Raw genomic sequence first — 9,479 nt, 5'->3', positions numbered from 1 at the left:
CACTATTATTCGCCGGGCTAATTTATACGGTGTGCATGCGCCGCGCGCGGATAAAGTGAGTTATCTTGTAAGTCCGCTGCTCGAGGGAATCTCTCTACCTCTGTTTTATTTTGCATTCTCGTGCGCATGCTTGCCCTTTACTTTCTTTTTCTTTCGATGCGGCAGGTGTGTTTGTTTTAGCAGTGTGCGGGTGGCGATGGAGAATATCATTATTACTAATTCATTGCTCAAATTAATTAGCAGTGATTTAAGGTAACATGTAAATTACATCTGAGCCTCGATGTATTTTAGTTTATTAACAATCCCATGCTGATTACAATAATTACGTAATTTCAATAACAAGATCAAATGAATCGGAAATAGCAAATCAGCATGATGAAAGATTAGGCGAGTTTACCAGTTGCAGGCTCGGGTTCTGCAGTACCTTTAGAGCAATTATCGCAACTGTCGCAACCGTCAGTGCAGCCTGGTCGTCCTATGTAGAGAAGAAAAACGCATTTTAAACAGTTTTTTTAACTTAGTTTTAAGAAAAGTATCAATTTATTTACCTAATATTATAAGACTGCAAAAACATTTTAGAAAGTGTACCGATAATAATTATTGAAAAACAAAATAATACTCTTATTTTATCACCGATACAATAATTTTCAAGTTAAATAGGCAAGGCAGCAATATTGAGAGAACAACTTAAAAACTTACCAAAGGCAGTTCCGACCAAACAAATGATGAGAGCCACCAAGAGTAGAAGTCGAATAAGGATTTGACTCATTTTTATATATTGCACAGCAAGTACTTTACTATTCAAAGCTTCGTGTAAAACTATTTTTTTTACTAAAAGCCCGGATATTTTATACTTGTCGGCTTTGAGGAAAAAGTTCCAAGTAAAATAACTTTATGTTTAAAGATAAGTGAACTATAAAATTGGAATTCTCCTGAATTTGAAGACTCATTTTCATATGTATGTATGTATATACACATATATATATATATATATATATATATATATATATATATATATATATATATATATATTGATATCACACGATAACGGTTGTTAATCAAGGGGTTGGAAGAAAAACAGAATCAGTAGAGTTAAAGCATTTTTAAAGAAAAAAGATAGAAGGATCCAATATTACTCGATTTACATTATATTTCATCCTATAATGAAAATCATATATTTAGAAACGATAGTAGAAGATTATATTTGAAAATAATAATTAACTCGATTATGTTATGATAGAAAATTATAAAAGAATGGCGAATATTCTAGAAACAAAAAGTATTCATATTGTTCAAAAAGGTTTAAACAGTTGCATAGAAGATAGCAATGACAAAATTGAAATCACGAAAAGTTTTAAAACCAAAAGTCAAATGAGCACGAATAGCGATAAAAAATATTTTTAATAACAGCTAAAAAGATAAATAAATCGTGCGGCGACTGTGCAGCGTGTATCATCAAATTCGTGATAACAAATACGCGTGGTGTTCATAGTCGTATTTATCTGTGGATTTTCATTTTGTAACATCTCGCTTATTTTACAATATTTGTCTATTTTCTGTCATGGTACATATGTACAACAGCCAACTTTAGGTAAATACATAAAACTGATATAATTTGTGTAAAATAGTTAGGCAAGTTCTTCTCAATTTTTTAAAATATCATTTTTCGTGTTATACTTTTTTAAATCTTAATTATTATTCGAGTAGTGTCCTTGTCTTATGAAATCATTATTATTTTTCTTTTTTTTCATTAAATATAACTTGAAAACAATTTGCCCGACTTTTAAATAATTAATAATTCTAAATTACTTTGAAAGATTCGGAATGATAATAAAGTTAACGTAAAATTTCGTTCTTTAGACTCTAGATGCAATAAGAAAAATGTGTCACTTGACATGTCTATAATATTATTGAAAAAGCTAGTTTATTTAAATTATCAACTAACAATTTTATACAACAAATATTATTAAAGTACTCTAGAGATAAATAGACATAACACATTCTAATGTAATATGTAACTTACACTTGAAAGTATACGATGAGAATTAATGAACATTGTAATTATCACATCGTACCTTTCGTACTGAGATTCAAATGTAATCTCGTCTTAAAATTAAAATAACTCAATTTTGTTGAGTAAAAAACAACTTTTCTAATTAAAAAAAGGTGTACTATTCAATAAACTAAAATGTGTAACGTGTTCGTTTCTATTTTTTTGTAAAACTTTGCTATTCTATTTTTCGACTTTCCAGCAATGAATGACGATTGATCTAAGTATTTCGTTTTCATAATTGTTACTTTAAAGAAAATCCAATACTCGTGCCAATTTGATTCACAGAGATAAATGAATTATCTTGGTAGGAACGTTGTTCTACATTTCAGATTGTCGCATCATTTATGATAATATAATAACCAAAGTTGATTTTTCAAGTAACTTAATTGTATTATTTTTTCATTCATGATTCTTACCGATGTCGAAAGTAATATAAAGCATGAATGACACTTCGATTGAAATGGTATAAAAAATGCGAAAATGGCTTAACCAAATGTATTCGTTCAGAGAACTATTCTGAGTATTAAAGCACAAAACGTCTTAACAACTTCAGTCGAGCATCCGCAATCTCATGCCATTTATCCCAATTTAATTCGCGTGCGCCACAATAATTCAGCGCACAATGTAAATCCGCCCATCTACCCGGCAATTCTTAGCAAATGCTATATAACCCCGCGACGCGTAATGGCATAGCAATAAAGCGAAGAAAAAAAAAGCAAAGACAATCCCTTCCCCGGAGCTCCAAATCAATCATTCCGCAGAAGCGGTATAAGTATCAGAGTGAGTGTACAGCAGTCGAGTGGTAGACGTCTCCCTCTTGGCTCGAATAATTCACATTGTCGTGCACAGTCGGGGATTTTGTTTTGTTAATTATTTCGGGACGAGCGCGCGCGAGAAAGAAAAGCTCCGCAGGCGAGAGAGCGAGAGAGAGAGAGAGAGAGAGAGAGAGAGAGAGAGAGAGTGAGAGAGAGAGTGACTGTAGAATGGATCGCGCGATTTTCTAGTGCGGTGTGCGCGCGCCGACTAATTTAACCGCCGCGCGACAACAACGAGACGCGCGCAACACACCGCGAGCAAAGGGATACAGACGGGATTCTCGCGATCCTTACTTTTTGGCGCGCGCGCGCGTGCGCAGGCAAACGAATGCGCGACATTGTCTTTTCGTTTTCTCGTGCCTTCAATCTCTATACTGTACGCCGTTGCCCTTTGTCGCGCGCACGCGAGTTTTGGCTGTGCTGCTTGATGTTGATGCGCAGTGTTCGCTCGTTGTCGGCTTGTATTTGTCAAGCCGACAGACAGTGATTATGAGACGATTTTTCATATGCTTTGCTGTTGATATTTCTACAACTTAATATTTTTCGATAAATTGCTTTTCAACAACTTTGAATTGATGACTTTTTATTAATATGCAAATCTGTTGCACAATATCGATTTCGATTTGCAAATATTAAAATGCTAGTGGTGCATCCGTGCATGCTAGTCATGCATCGGGTGCGAAGGCATGCAACGGTTTCTGTAATGGCACGTTTTAGAATGTAGTATGTTCACGTAGATTAATTTTTTATGACTTCAAACTGATAATTTCTCAACAAGGACAGCTATAAATAATAAGTTGACAAAAGTTAGACGCTGAATTTCTATAAGCATTGTATTAAATTATTAGACAAATTATGAAAAATGAAAAATTGTTAGAAAACTCGTTATTCAAAAAGTAAATTATTTTTATATTAAAAAATATTACATATTAAAACTTTGAATAATTTTAATAAAGACACAACTGTAAAGTGATCTCTTCACTACGTATAACTATAATATATAATGAGAAAAATTTGACCTAAAAAAATATAAACAGTCGTGTTACTGAAGCTCAGCAAAAATTTGAATTATTACGATCAACGATTGAATATAAATTTGGAAAAACTTGTTACCTCCGATTCGGTCCACGAAAATGTTCCTATATAAATAGCTTTGCAAGTTCTCAATCATGAGGCCTGGTGCTATACGCTTAGCTCAACAACAAACTCGCCACCTCCGAATTGCATCACGACACGAGAGAGGGTTATTAGCGCAGATCTTAAGCTCTCGATAAGCTCTCGCGCGTGTGCGGAGCGTGAGCGAGAGCCTCTTGCTTAAAATATAAGGATGATGGATGTCGCTTCCTCCTGGCAAGTAAGTAACATGCAGATTCGTATCGAGGCGTGTGGTTATGATGTAGGCGAGGCCGTGTAGTGCTTGCACAAGTTTCTGACCCAGACTTTGCAGTGTCTCTTGTACGATTATGATTGATTTTTCTTTTTCCAATTACGCTTCGATGGCAATTCGATGAAAATCAGAAAACGTCGTAGACGTAAAAACCACTTAGTAAGAAGACGAAAAACGATCGATCTATTTATTACGGGATGCGCGTTTTCAATTCATTATACTAATAAAGTCATCTTATACGAAGAAAAGAGAAATTTTAGAATTTAAAATAACGTAAATGACATAAGGGTCTTAAGAATTTCTCTGGCGCCGAAAGTTACGAGTTTTCTTGATCATCTTAAAGAGGTTGATCAAGCTTTAGCAAATATAGAACTTTAATTTTGCAGTGAATTACAAGCAAAGAAAAAATTGTTTAGAATAAAATCGTAATTAATCTTTTCTCTGCGCCACTATTCGCGCTACAAGTTCATGAATTAAAACGTCATTGATATTTCAAGAAAAAAAGTACTTTTTTACCTCGGCACATGTATCATCCAGCATCCATATGCATTGGCGTGAAGAACTGATGCAAGCGATCTGTGTCCCTCCTAACAATCACCGTCGGGCGTCGCAAAAAGCCAACCACCCGAGCCATAACCAATAAAAAATTCATTATCATCTCCGCGACAACACCAAAAAAAAGACCGTTGCAATTGTCGATGATCGGTGATAATGAAGATACCGCGACACTTTGCGCAGCTTACAAACGATCGCTAATCGTCGCACGCGAGTCGTCGCATACCGGCAACTTGGCAATTTACACACACGCGCGCGCGCACACACACACACACACACACACAGACCACACCACACTCTATACACTTGATTAGCATTCGATTAACTTAACCGGATCCAGTCCTCGTTTTTCGTTCCGTCAATCAGTTCTGTGTTTGTTTGTTTGTTTATTTATTTTTTTTTTTTTGCAACCTAGCGTCTGTTCGTTTCGAGGAATCGCTTTTCTCCGCTGTTGCTGCGCTGCTGTATGCGAAAACACCATTTTCAGACACGCATACTCCCCAGGACATATATAGCTAGGGCAGTAATCGCCGTGCGCGCTAAGTTTCTTTTCTCTATGTATCAATTTTTTGTTGTTGATAAAGTCGCACGCACGTGCTATTTGATTTATCGTACAATCGATTGATTTACGTTCTTGTGATTTTTGTTCGCTCGTGTGTGTGTGCGCGCGCGCGCCTGTGGTGAGTGTTGTGTGTGAATTATTCTTTTGACTTCTGGGCTTTTCGCTGCCGGAGACTGATGGATGATATACGTTGCATTACCTTATTTAGACTTCTTGTAAAGCTCTTTTACAAATGTTCGCAGAAGCTTGAGTCGATACAATCAATGAATTTTTTTCTAGTTTTTCATTTGATGCAATGTGTACAAGTTGCGTATGTATAAAGAATTTTCTCAATTCGCACTAAATTCAGATCGCTAAATGTAATTGTAGCTTGTTGGCTAGACTTTTATTTTGAATGTGAACTATATTAAAAATTTGTTTTCAATCGATCAACTTTCCTTTTCCAAGCTTGCTTAATCATGAACTAATATTCATCTTACGTTGAAGAAAAATAGAAGGAAAGGAAAATCAAATACAGGTGTATAGAATCAATAGCGAACAACAAACCTCCAAGCGATAATTAATCAGCATGGGAATACCTAAAAATCAGTTCAACTCAATTATCCTCGTGTCTATTCGCGCACCTGTTTGCAGCTCACCTTATCAGTCGGCTTTGGTCGAATCAAATATAGCTCGTCCATAAATCGTTAGCGGAGAAGAAAAAAAAATTCACGCGCTCGCGCACTCTTTGAAATTCCACTGCGAGTCGTATAGGAAAGGACGCGCGCCGCAGCGCACGATCGAAGATAATGTTTTTCGCGATGCGGTCGTGTTAAACAGCGGCCAGATCGGACCTTAATAGTTCGCATTATTATGCGACTCGGTTTTTTTTATTCGTTCCCATCGGACGCTACAGCTTGTTTTTCTTCCGACAGCCTTGTGGGAGCATTTCGCGCGCAGATCATTCGATATCTCGCGCAGATCTCTATACGATTGCTGAATATTATTAGCCTGCAATGATGCATCGCGCGTGTAAGAAAATACAGGACGCGCGCGCGCTGTTCTTCGGTGGCGTTGGATGTACCTACGTGGCGATTTTTGCTCGCGAGTTGCCGAGCAGCAGGCGACATCGCAAGCTCAAAGTTAAATTCGAATTCGCAGCTTCGCGCGAGGATATGTATAGTTGCAATCAGCTTCAATCACGGCATTACGCAACGCTTCTGTCTACACCCTTTATTCGTCTCTTGCTTTGCGCGCGCGAGAAAAAGAAGCGTATATAGCCCATCGGGTCTTGTAGCTGAGGACGTTGAGCGATGCCGATACCGTCTCTCTCTCTCTTCCTCTCTCTCTCTCTCTCTCTCTCTCTCTCTCTCTCTCTCTCTCCCTCTCTCTCTCCCTTTTCTTCGTTTGCGCGGGGCCGTCCTCTAAAATTAGGACCGATATTTCTCTATATTGCGAGTGCGCGGGATCGAGAAGAGCTCTTATACTCCTTCCATTATTGTCTCGAGGCGTATTTTCAGACGACACGATTCTGCGAGTTAGGAGCACCGACTCATTCAAGTGCCTGTTTTTTTCGTTTTTTTACTCTTCCCACGAAAATCCCCGACCTGTCGTCGAGCTTACACTACCGCGAGTGCTTAATTGATGAGGCTCGTTTTTTATATACACAAGACTCGTTATTCGCTTGCTTAATTTTGCGAATGGCCCGTAACCATACTTGACGATTGGCAATAATTAAACTTCTAATTGCACTGCGTACTTGGCCGTACTTTAATCGTCATTGTATCAATCGTATATAAATGGAGGTTTTAACGTTTCATACAAATCAACTGTTTATTATTACAATCACATCTGAGACCACAGTAGAGAGCAGCTCATAACTTACTACATGAGTACGAGTTAACGAATTGAAAGAAAACGAGAAAGCATTATAAGACGCCGAATTTTCCAATCGATATACAAGCTTAATAATTTTAAAATATATATTCTTTTCCGAAGCATCCATCTACGACATTAGGATTGTTTAAATTCAAAAAATAAGAAAAATGTAACACTCGAGCATCGTACATCCAGCGCCGAAGCAGTGATCTTGGAAAATACTACAGTGAAGCACGAAGGAAGAAAACGGTTCTGTAGAACTCGTGATAAGGATATAAATCGCTCGCGTTGGCTCAGGCCAAGGGACACAATATAACGATGCCGGAATAGTAAACTTAGAATGCGAGCGTAGATTTTCATAATGGACGCATAAATTACGACCCAGGCGGAGTCTGCAGTGCAGCAGCAGCAGCAGCAGCAGCTCAGTGGCGGTATCCCTATTATGTGTCCGTCCCGCGTATATTCGCGCATGGAGAACATTCTCAGACGACGACGCGCTGAATTAATATAACTTCAGAGGATTTGCTTCGTGGACGATGATAACTATTACTTTCGAAATATTGATTTGAGCTACCATGATTTTACCAATTTCCATTCAATGCGATCGCTGCGCTGTATATATTTCAAGTCATTCTTGAGTATACAATGCCAGAAGAACTCGATCAGTTATCGTTGCGAGAACGGCCAGAAATTAAATGTTAATTATTCATTTGTAGCTTTTACATATTCGTATAAATGTAACGACTCTTACAGGTGTATTTATAATTGTCGTTTCATATTTCACCTGGTGTGTATACATAGGAGTTTTTAATCAAAATATTGCCTAACGGTTCTCTCCATAGTATCGACCTTTTAAGTATTCAGTACCCATTAAAAACTTACATCAATTGTAACTAATGAATCTCTAAAAGTATCATATTTCTTTTATAATGTTTGCACTTTTTATTGAAATTTCAGCAATTTATTGGACCAAGTTCTCACAAAAACTTTTGTGTTTATCCTTTGACAGATACGCGATTTGAAATTTCAGAACCAATAAAAATTCGAAATTAAACACATTGATTTAAGTTGACATGAAATAAATCTATACATTATAATTAGGAAAGTGATCGATAAAAAACTGACTGGTTAACTTCATGAAAATATATAACGTTGACATTAAACGATGACGGATAAAAGTGAGCATCATTTAGGTGAAAATCATCTTGATAAAATTTCAATTAGACATGATAATTATCCTAATTCCACCCTAATCAACTCGATTGAGCGTTCACAATCATTTGCCAACAAATTAATCAATGTCGAATACAAGATCGTGTATTCAGTAGAATAAATTCGATTAAACGTAAAGTCCATATAGATGAGCTTGGTTAACACATTTTAACACGCCTAAGCGCCGTAAAACGCAAATAATGACAGCCATAATCGCCGTATCGGTGTGGTCTACTGATTCCGGTTGATTCGCGAGTGTGTAACGGCTGAAGGCGGTGGAGAAACGTTAACGTTAACTGCTCGATTTTTCGCAGAGTTTACTATTAGGCGCTTATGATAGGATATGCAAATGAGGGAGCTACGATTTCTCGAGGCAATGCGCAGTTAGAAGTGATTGTAGGTGAGGTAACTGCAAGTGTTTTCAACTAATGAACAGGAATACTTTGTGCACGACATTTCAGAAGTGTTAACATTAATCGAAGAAAACTTGCTGATAGATCCGCGAGATGGCACAGGACTTGTCGCAACTACAAGAAATACAAAGAGGCTTTCTCCGATCTGAATTGCAAATTCGGCGTATCTATGGCGCAAGGGTGATGGTCGTGAAACTAAAGTCTGTTATGCAACAAACGAAAGGCGAAAGACGTATTGCAATTTGGTAACGCAAACGAAGGGATTCCAGCCGCAGTGCGTTATCTACGAGCACGGCCAATCGATTTTCGTGCAAGACAATGCGAGTGTACGGCGTGACCTCAGCTAGCTACCTGAAACCAGTTTTAAAAGAAGAGGGTACGTTTGCGCGGCAGCGACAAAAAATGCACATCTGCTTCGTGTACCTGCACACAACGTCCGGATATCCTTCAACGATATATTCATGCGCGAGAGCGTAATGATCCACGGCGTGCTATTGTCGTATGCAAATGAGGCGAGCGCCCGAATTCAAGGACGAAGGATGTGCCGTGATTTTACGAATCGGAAACTACCCTTTTACATTCGGTTCGGTTGGAAGAATACGGAAGTGTATGCGCATCGGCCGGA

General features: G+C 37.7%; 1 long non-coding RNA gene across 1 annotated transcript; it reads right to left on the bottom strand.

Annotated features, from left to right (window-relative positions):
- Positions 1-276: 276 nt before the first annotated feature.
- LOC131665360 (uncharacterized) lies at positions 277-880 on the bottom strand. Its single transcript, XR_009302024.1, has 2 exons — positions 700-880; positions 277-475 (listed from the first exon to the last, which is right to left on the bottom strand). It is a non-coding gene; the product is annotated as an uncharacterized LOC131665360 (long non-coding RNA).
- Between the last annotated feature and the right edge of the window lie 8,599 nt (positions 881-9,479).

The sequence above is a fragment of the Phymastichus coffea genome, unplaced genomic scaffold, assembly GCF_024137745.1.
Source record: "Phymastichus coffea isolate CEN01 unplaced genomic scaffold, Cenicafe_Pcof_1.1 PCOF00050, whole genome shotgun sequence".
In the NCBI taxonomy this organism is placed as follows: domain Eukaryota; kingdom Metazoa; phylum Arthropoda; class Insecta; order Hymenoptera; family Eulophidae; genus Phymastichus; species Phymastichus coffea.
This window is presented reverse-complemented; position numbering and strand designations above follow the sequence as displayed.